The sequence below is a fragment of the Branchiostoma belcheri genome, unplaced genomic scaffold (assembly GCF_001625305.1).
Source record: "Branchiostoma belcheri isolate BF01 breed outbred unplaced genomic scaffold, Haploidv18h27 scaffold148, whole genome shotgun sequence".
Classification (NCBI taxonomy): Eukaryota; Metazoa; Chordata; class Leptocardii; order Amphioxiformes; family Branchiostomatidae; genus Branchiostoma; species Branchiostoma belcheri.
This window is the reverse complement of record NW_017802913.1, coordinates 353903-365081: the sequence shown is the minus strand read 5'-3', so window position 1 is coordinate 365081 and position 11179 is coordinate 353903.

Sequence of the window (11179 nt, the reverse complement as noted above, 5' to 3'; positions counted from 1 at the left end):
CCCATATTTGACCTTGACCTTTTCATATTTGATTACAAAAACAATACCTCCTATTTTTCATGGAGGTAAAAGAACGTTTGCACAGATCACGTCCATATCACCACTTAGGGTCTATTACCCAGCTTACCTGCAACTCACAATTTTATTGCCAAAACTAGAGTTCGACAATCTCATACCTCCATGACATGTTTAGTCCTTTCGTAAAGCTTATGCATAGTGATGATCACATAAATGGCTTACATTTACAATCCTGCTCATTAGCAAAATTTTTATACAAATTATTCACATAGCCCCTACCTAGTAACATACAACACACTGGTGAAATCCTTACCATTTAACATGGACAACGTATGATATTGTTGGTTATATGCAAGTATGACCTCTGACATACCTTTGCCAACTCATGTTTGCCATCCAAGCTGACGAATTATACATTTTTTACTGCCAATATGCAAATTATAAGAGCCCATTTACATATATTATATCATTTGATCATATTCTCCGCCCAATGACAGGGTTATCTTAAGAAATAAGGCTATTCTAGCGTTTCCTCATAAATTATGCAAATGAGGTCCTGATTTGAATAAATTATGTTTAGTGATGTTCGCCTTAATTGAACTTCCAAGTATGGCAAGTATTAAATTCACAGCAGTTACCACCATAAAATTGTACCAATTTGCCATTAATTATGCAAATTAGGTCTTCATTTACATAATTAATATCTACCAATGATCTTGTTGTTCTCAATTACATATGTCTAAAGTGTTTCATAGCCGTTTTATGGAATACAGCAGATTTATAGAATTTCCTCATTAATTATGAAAATTAGATCCTGATTTGCATAATTGTATTTTAATCATGTCAAGCATCATTTCAGCTACATACATACCAAAAATCATGACGATCCATCAAACAGTTGTTCAGTTATCCTCTCTCGAATATTTTTAAAGAAACCATCCTGCAGTTCCAGAACAAGCCGCTAGGGGGCCCAAACTCATGTGACTTCTTCCCGAGCACGAGAGCTACCTATCATCCAAATTTCATGACCCTAGCATGTCCAGATCGCGAGATATCAAAACCGGAAGTTGCGCTGCAGTACCAAGGGAAGCCACTAGGGGGACCAAAATCTAATCATTTCCAGTTTTCGTCACACCCTACCAACACACCAAGTATGAAACCAATCCATCCAGGCGTTCTTGAGTTATCTTGTTGACCAACAGACGGACGGACAGATAAACGCAACTGAAAATATAACCTCCATGACACATTTCATGGAGGTAATTACGGTCTAGCCTACTACAACTATTTAACATACAAACAAGTGAATTCGGATGAATTACCCTGCGTGCAAGTATGCAAATAAAACTAGAATTCCGAGATCTCATACCTCCATGAAATATGATCTTGATATGTAAATGTAAATTTCTTCTTTAATTGTGCAAATGACCTCTGCATTAACATGATATATGCATCGTGATGTATGTTAACTTTTGATTAACTTACAGATGTCCCAAGTATGACATTCTCATCATTCACCATTACGAAATCATAGAATTTTCGCATTAATTATGCAAATTAGGTCATCATTTGCATAATTAGTATCTGTTGAAGTTCCGCCTGCCATAGGTTACATACATTACATGTATATGTAATTATAGATTTTCCTCATTGATTATGCAAATAAAGTCCTCATTTGCATAATTTGAATTTAATTATGTACATCTCTCTCTCAGCTACCTACACATCAAAAATAATGAAAATATGTTGTTCCTGTCTGGACTTATTGGCTTTTAAACATTTCGCCAGAAAGTGCCCTGCAGTTCCAGAACAAGCCGCTAGGGGGCCCAAACTCATACGACTTCTTTCCAAGCACGAGAGCTACCTTCCATCAAAATTTCATGACCCTAGCATGTCCAGATCGCGAGATATCAAAACCGGAAGTTGCGCTGCAGTACCAAGGGAAGCCACTAGGGGGACCAAAATCTCATCATTTCCAGTTTTCGTCACACCCTACCAACACACCAAGTATGAAACCAATCCATCCAGGCGTTTTTGAGTTATCTTGTTGACCAACAGACAGACGGACAGATAAACGCAACTGAAAATATAACCTCCATGACACATTTCATGGAGGTAACAACATGTTCTAAGGTGACCTCTAATTTATATTTACCAATATGTACACAGTAAGTATTATCTCCTTCAAAATGTAATAAAATCCATCTATTGGATGGAGTGTATAGAAATCTCATGAACAAGTGGAAAGATCTTGCTCATGAGATTTCTTCATTGTTCTGTTCGTTTGTCATCATATCATGAACAAAGTGACATTCACCTTTAATCTCATTTGGACACTAGAGTCCCACGATCTCATAAATTCGCCAAATGATGGTAATCTTTATGACTGACAAAGTAAAGATTATTCCTAATGATTATGCAAATGGATCCTCATTTGCATGAATTATATCAGTTGATCATATTCTCCATCAAAAGACAGCCTTATCTTAACAAAGAAAGCCATTCTATCATTTCCTCATAAATTATGCAAATGAGATCCTTATTTGAATAAGTTATGTTTAATGATGTTCACCTTCACTTACTTTAGTAACTTTCAAATACCCCAAGTATGAAATTCCAGGCAGTTACCATGGAACATTTTCTCATTAATAATGCAAATTAAGTGTTAATCTATATAATAAATATCTGCCTGTGTTTCTCTCGTTCTCAATTACATATTTCACAAGCTTGAATAGTCCTATAATGTACTGAGGCTGATTTATAGGTTTTCCCCATAAATTATGCACATTACATCCATATTTGCATAATTGCATTTACTTATATCAAGAATCACTTAGTTACCTACATACCAAAAATCACGACGGTCCGTCAACCGGTTTTTTAGTTATCCTCTTTTAAATATTTTCAAACAGATAGCCCTGCAGTTCCAGAGAAAGCCCCTAAAGGGGCACGAACTCACGTCACTTCTTCCCCAGCACAAGAACTACCTATCATCCAAATTTCGTCACCCCAGCATGTCTAGATCATGAGATATCAAAACCGGAAGTTCAACAGTGAGGTACCAGTGCCATAACAAGCCACTAGGGGGTCCAAAATCTAATCTTTTTGAGGTCTCATCAAGACCTACCCACCTACCAAGTATCAAACCTTCTTAAGTTATCGTGTCCACAAACAAACAAGTAAACATTAACCCTATATAGACTGGGCTTTTTAATGGGATCTTTGGGACTGGGGGAGGCTCATTCGGGGGGGATTGGATTTTGGCCAATGACATCCTTAAATTATTATAAAATATGCATAAATCATGTAAAATGTAATCATATAAGATGATATCGATATAAGAAAGCATATGTAAATTAGCATAAAAGCCTGAAAATTTCATTGTTTAAGTCAAAATTTGTGCAAAAAATGCCAGAAACCCGTTGAAAATTATTAATTTATTTCACTGGTAAGAACTTGCTTGCAACAATATTTTTAGGAAAAGTAACCAAGGTGTCCCAAGCACAAGCCGTTTGGACGATATCGGACATCAAATTTGGCGCAGGCACTTTGAGCCCCCCCCCCCAGTCCAGATAGGGTTAAAATGTAGGGCTATTGATTAGCCAGTGTCTAAGAAAAATTGCAAATCCCTCAGTAAAAATATATACCCCGTAAAAACACCTGGTATAACGTTAAATCTATGAACTAGCCATTTTCACCTCTTTCCACTCTGTGTGTTTTCTTTCAATCAGCCGTCGGGCATGAGTTGATAGATATTAAAGAAACATTTAATACAGCTTGCTTCGTACAGAATACTTTCAGCATTGACGCACTGATCCTACATTCGAGCCATAAAGCACCAGTTGGGTAAGTAGTCCATTCAGAAATATTGTGTCTGAACATACTATTGATATTCCTCTGAATTCTAAAATAACACGGAAATACAATGATCTACAAAACATAACATCATCAAAAATAAAAACTGCTTCTCATGAAAGTTCATCTGTATTGGTAGTCATCATAGTAAAACGTTGAACTTTATTCCGACACACAATTGTACAGAGATCAAATTTTCAGCGACCACTGTCGCCTTCATCAGGATAATTAATGACCAATCACTTCAATAAAGTTCAACGTTTTACTATAATAAAAACTGCTGTTAACAGTTACAGCCCCGATTCTTACACTGTACAAAAAGAGAAAATCACAAAAGTTAGTGTTATTACTGGTGTAAAGGACTCATTTTGAAAATTCACCAGTCGTAATGATTATTTAAAAACGTAGCCGATTATTCATCTGTAACATCGATAGTTTTGTAATTCTGCGTTCCTTTACCCTGTACTAAATTTTCAAACTGAGAGTATCCCTACTTTACAAAAATTGGCAAAACAGTCCTCCTGTTTGTCAATAATGAGTAAGGACAATAGCAGTAGCTGTTACTACACACTGTGAAATGTTGTCTATACGGCTATGTTGTCTATATGCAATCAGAAAATAGCGCATAAAAGCTCCCAAAGACCCTGACCCCCCCCCCCAAAAAAAAAACAGTTTTTGGCATGCTTTGGAGGCTACCATGACGGGCGATCACACTGAACGTTTAGGTTCAATTATCTTTCCAGCAATTGTAAGCCTGGCAACAAATCATTAAAACTTTACATTGCTTTAAGCCTTATTTCAGCCTTCAAGTATCTTAAACGTGTCATCTGGTGTCCTCCTGTCACATTCACACAACAACTTTTGGACTGTATGTATCCATAACTCACAGACTAAATCCTCAATTTTGGGGCCGGCGCATTGCAAGTGTTTTTCTGTATTTGATACCTGCCGTCAGAGTTTGTTTCAAATTGCTGGTTGTAGGTAAGTATGTATGTATGTAAGTACGTCTTTGTTACAGGTAATGATACTAAATGAAGTCCATCATCAGTGTAAGTCATCATGGACATTTGGTCTTTGATCAGGCCACACCAGTTCAATTTGTAGGATCTTTGATTTGAAAATGGTAATGATAATGCAGATCTGGAAGTTCACCATGAAAACTGAGTCTGAAGGGAAATATCTGCACCATCGTGCATCTAATAAATGTTTTTTATTGTCCAAACAGTACCCGTGCAGTCGCAGCCTTTATACGGCTGAATTGATGCAGGGAATCACATAATAATCAATACAAATCACAACAATCAAATAAAACACGAAACACATATTTGCTCCACAGTTTTGGAACTGTCGCAAGGGTCTGTGCAGCTGCCATTAGGCGCCATCAGGTGACCTCAATACGACTTTCCCCAACCAAAGTTAGGTACCCATTCACACCTGGGTGGGATGAGGAAAGTTGTGTAAAGTGCCTTTCCCAAGGGCACAACGTCGGGGTGCATGTTAGGACATGTTCCGGGTACGACTCGGGATCGAACCCGGGTCTCCCCGTTTCATAGTCGAACGCTCTACCACTACGTCATCCGAAGCCACCTAGTTTAGGAAGTAAAAAAAAAGCCGGTTCTTGGGTATGCATTCTTTACCGTGAAATATATATGCACCCTCCAAAAAATTTAATGTAGTGGGGAGGGCTCGATGTGTTTCTGTTTAGATTCTGGTACAGCTTAGTGTGATGTCAGCTGAACAAGTGTGATGTGTGAAAGGCTTATCTTCGCAAGGATAGTTTCTGCTAGGTCATTTTTTTTTTCAAACGTCTTCCCTGGAACTTCTTGAAGAGGGAATTCAACAGATACGAGACCATTGCCAAACTGTCCAGATCAAAAAGAATTTAACAGATTTCTCAACGGTCAGCGACCACTCAATGATCTTCAAGGTGTTACAATGATATCTTCCATAATAATTTCGCTCAGGTGAAGATGAGTATTGTATTGTCCCCTGTGTTGGTGGTGGCATTAATATAATTTATAAATTTATAACAAAAATAATATCTTCGAATGGTCTAAAAGTTCTTCCAATGATCTCTTACTCGTCTTTGAATTATATCATGGATTTTTTTTTATTAAGTTTCTTCATCTTCTACAGTTGCAAGGCAGTCAGAACGGACGCTCTGTATCATAAGATTGAATTGGGGTCGTTGATGACTAATCTTGCCATGTCTGATCATGTTGGTGTCTCCACATCTGCATACATAGCGGTAAGCTTTAAGGCTGCTAGCACTTTTACTCTGTTACGTGACAGATTTGCAATTGTTAGCCCCTGCCATGTCTTATCTTGGCCACTGGTCATTACAGTAGCTGTGGTGTTTGGTTTGGATTTAGCGATAGTTTAAGACTGTCTGAACATTACTATACTTGTCATTTAAGTTGCTCATCGCTTTTGTACAGAGCATTTAGCTGCGAGGCAGTCGATCCAATGCCATAAGAAAGATTTCTAGCAGTCAGGGATTCAGTGATGGCCTGAGACTGACCCTGCCCTGTCTTAACACGATTGTCAACATTTTCATAGTAGTGATCATTACCACTGGCCACTGCGGCACATGTAGTGTGTGTGTTGGATTCGGTGATGGCATGAGGCTGATCTTGCCCTGGCTGATCATGACTACTGGCCATTACAGTATATGTGTTTGTGTTTGTGTTGGATTCAGTAATGGCATGAGACTGATCTTGCCCTGCCTGATCATCATGACTACTGGCTATTCCTGCAGATTTTGGTGTTGTTTCCACATCTTCATACATAAGATTTGGCTTTAAGGCTGCTAGCACTTTGTTACGTGACAGATTTGCAACTGTCGGAGATTGAGCCTGCCCTGTCTGATCATCACCACTGGCCAGTGCAGCAACTGTGGTGTTTGTTCTGGATTCATTGCTGGGCTGAGACCGACCCTGCCCTGTCTGATCACAATTGCTGTCAATATCTTCATGTTGGTTATCATTAACATTTGCCATCACAGAAATTGCGTTTGTGATGCCGTCAACAATACCAGGATTCAGCCCTAATGGAGGATGCCTGATCCTCTTCTTGCACCACACTATGAGAAAGATGGCGCCACCGATCATGGCAAAGCTAGAAACTGTGCTACCGACAGCTCCAAAGTTAAAAAGTGCAGAGGAACTGGGATCAGATTCTGGTTTGTCTGAAGTGATTACAAGGGGCGGAGTTAGTGTTGGTGTTGCTCTGCTCCCGTTGCCTGCAGGGCGCGCTGTGGAGCCAACATTGCGTGTAAAGAACCAGTGATAGCGAGAGGTGACAGTGGCATTGCAACCGTCATTCGCACTTTCTAATGGGTTAACAAGTGGCAGTGTGACGGGATATGCCGATGGGCTAGCCATAGCATTGCTTTCAGTTAGTGGTGAAACGGTTGGCTTATCACAAACATCTGTAAGCCTCTTTCCCCGAAATTTGTCGGGTTGGGCACATATTATCTGGTTTTGTTTAATTACAGAAAAGTTTGTGACATTTAGTCTGAAGGGAGCCATCTTACAGTCACACCACCAAGGGTTACGGGCAAGTTGAATGGTACGAAGCGATGGCAACAAGTAAAACACTGAAGGGAGAATGACAGACATCTGGTTTGACTGAAGGTCCAACCATTGGAGCTTGGGTAGATTCTTAAATGCATTAGAAGTGATGTTAGTTATGCAATTGTAGTCTAGCTTCAGCCTTTGTAGATTGGGCATATTTTGAAATGTACCCGTCTTAATCATTGTTATCTGGTTTTCGGACAGATGCAGAGATTTCAGATTCGCTATATTTTGAAATGTACCTTTCTGAATCATTGTTATCTGGTTTCTGGACAGATACAAAATTTGCAGATTCGCTAGATTTTGAAATGTACCCTTTTTAATCATTGTTAGCTGGTTTTGGGACAGATGCAGAGTTTTCAGATTCGTTAGATTTTGAAATGTACCCTTCTGAATCATTGTTAGCTGGTTGTTGGACAGGTCTAATGTTCGTAGTTCGGTTAGGTTTTGAAATAAATCTTCTTGAATCATTTCTATCTGGTTGTGGCCCAGACGCAACTCGAGCAGTTTGAGTAGATTTTCAAAGGTGCCTGACTTGATCAGTGTTATTTGGTTGTTGTTCAGCTTTAATCCTTGTAGTTCTGGTAGATTTTGAAACATATTTGTATGGATCATTCTTATCTGATTGCAGAACAAGTACAGCACTTGTAGTTGCGGTAGGTTTTGGAATGTGCCTGCCTCAATCATTCTTATCGTGTTGTTGTTCAGGTGTAAATGTCTTAGTTCGGGGACATTTTGAAATATATCTACCCGAATCTGCCTTATCTGGTTGTTGTTCAAGTACAATTGTCGAAGCTGCGGTAGACTTGCAAATGCGCCTGACTGAATCACTGTTATCTGGTTTTTGCCCAGATTCAACTGTACTAGGCCGGGCAGATTATGACATGTGCCTGCCTTAACCATTGTTATTTTGTTGTTGTTTAGGTGTAAATATCCTAGTTTGGGTAGATTTCGAAATATATCTTCCGAAATCGTTCTTATCTGGTTGTTACCCAAGGTTAACCTTTGGAGTCGTGGTAGATTTTGAAATGTACCTGCCTTAATCATGCTTATCATGTTTTTCTGCAAGGACAACACTTGTAGTTGTGGTAGATTTTGAAATGTACCTGCGTGAATCATTTCTATCTTGTTGTTATGCAGGTGCAATAATTCTAGTCGCGATAGGTTTTGAAATGAATTTGGCTGGACCACTGCTATCTTGTTATCGTGGAGGATCAACCTTGTCAGCCCCCCATACCTCATCAGCAGGGACTGATCTACAGTTGTAATAAGATTATTGTGGAATTCCAAGCCGGATATGGATGTTGGGAGGTTCTGCGGGATGCTGGTGAGGCCCATGTTGGAGCAACTACAAGGTAATGATGGTTTACAGCTGCAATCAGCTTCCAGCATGTTGGGCTCGGCCTTCAGGATGATGAGAAGGAAAATCAACACGTGTCGCATGGTGTACGTCACCTAGAAAGACCAATAGTAAGGCTACAGCAAGTAATTTTTATGGATGACATCAGCGAGCGCATTGATTTTCGCCTGATTCTGGGGAAAAAAAGAAATTTTGTTGCCCTTTGACAGTGGTCAACATGCAAAATAATTAGCAAAAATGGCATGCCTTGCCATGCTAGAACGTGCAGGGCAGATATAGATGAAGATAGAAGACAAGACAGAGCTCTGATTTATTGTTTTGATTTATTGTTTTGACTTTTACTTTGATGCAGTGATTTATTTCATTCCTTTTATATGTTCCCACTTCCGAATCAAAACCATTTGTACGATGATTAAAAAATTTCCTGTTTCAAAGTTTCAAAGTGACAAATGGATGTTGTGATAGTTGACAGTAAAGTTAGCACAGATATAGGTACCGTTTCTTCTTTAACATGGTTTGTGATGTCAAAATTTAAAAATATAGAAATCTTGTTTTTGGCTCGTCTTGTTTTTCGCCCTATCGCATTAGATTTTAAGTCTGTGGAGGATGTCATCCATGAAATTTACTTACTGTGGCCTAAGCCGAATCAACTTTATATGTTGCATCTCGAATTAAAATATGATCTTTGAATGGATAATCAACATGAAAATAGGGAATGTCTTGGTTCACAAAGAAGGGAAATATGATAAAATAAACATGTTAATTGTCTGGGACTTGCTGCTTGAATAATAATTTTAATGGCCTTATTAAGGCCAAGGACTTTATGTAGACATAATGCCCATGTAATGGCCATGTTTTACCTCCTAGATTAGAAAATCAGCGAAAGGATAGAAAATGTAAATCTTCTAATTTAAAAGTTCAGCTGAATATTTCTGAAATATCATTTGTAACAGGATTGTTTTTCTTAGTCGCGTGCACTCTTGAATAATGCAATTGTTCAAAACCTTATGTTAAAACCAGACAAATACTCAAATACTAGGAAAAGCTGTTTTGCCATATGTTCATGATTGTGTGAAACCGTAAGCCTCAAAACATTTCAAGTCTTACCAACATTTTAAACAGACCACGACTGAGAAAAGAGACTATTTTTGCACAACCAATTCTTATTTTATCCTTATATATTCAAATTTTATCCGACGTTTCGGTGACCGTCTGTCACCTTCCTCGGGGCAATTCCGACTGTACGTTTTGAATTAAGACCGTATTGTAGATACAGTTCCCTGTAACCAGGCATTTGTAAATATTGTACGTTTGGGAAAACATCTAGCTCCATGGACACTTGTGTTGCAGTGCAATTTCAACCAGTCAGAATTGCCCTGAGGAAGGTGACAGACGATCACCTAAACGTCGGCTGAAAAAAAGACTTGGTTGTGTAAAATGAGTCTCTTTACTCAGTGACTTACCAACCTGATGAAAGTATTCATGGACAGACCACGACTATGTAAATCATAGCTTGGAAAGATGCTATGGTTAATACGTCTGGAGATTCTGGTCCCAATAAAACCTCCCTCACTCTCATTAGAAGTAATATTATCTCGCCGCCAAGCAGATGTTAAGATAAAATATTATCTTAATATTAAAAACTTTTACAGATGGCCGGGCTTTTCTTACAGCTATCTTCCATTATTGCCGAAAGCCAGAAAACATCTGCTTAGAGAATTAGCCTGCGATTGCCTACTTATGTGTGGTAGTCCGTGGTAAAAAAGTGAAGAAAGGGTTTTGATGGTCCAAGTTTGAGGTGACATTTCTTATAAACTGCCACGAAATATCATTAAACATTAACATGGCTGAAGAGTGTCAGAAATGGGGATGAAAATTTGGGTGAAAATTTCTTTTGGCTCCGAACCTTACTTCTGGGTTTCCTTGCGCGCCAAGTGTAATCCGCCCGTTTGTCCTACATTTCGCTCTGCGCCTTCCTAAGGGTGGATTTGCAACCCCTCGTGCCGCGGACGGTTTAAGAATTTCAGTTCTAATACTAGAATTTTCTTTATAATTTACTCGGGTATAGTCAAGGTTTGGATTTTTTGGCCAGCACCAGTCATTTCTGCCGGAAAATTTTTTTCTATGGGATTATCCTACGTGAAAAATCGCAATTTTGTGCATTAATTTTGGAGTGAAAATAATGTTTTTCCGTTGATTTTACCAAACTTAAAAAGGTTGAAGAAACCAAACTCAGCTGGTCTTGTAGCTGACGAGATATCCTCTCCTCCATATACAGTTATTCTCCTTCCGAATTATTCCACGGCAGAGACGGTCGCTAGACTTGAGGGTGTGTAGCTTCGAATAGAAACTGGGGGTGTGCCCCTTAAGG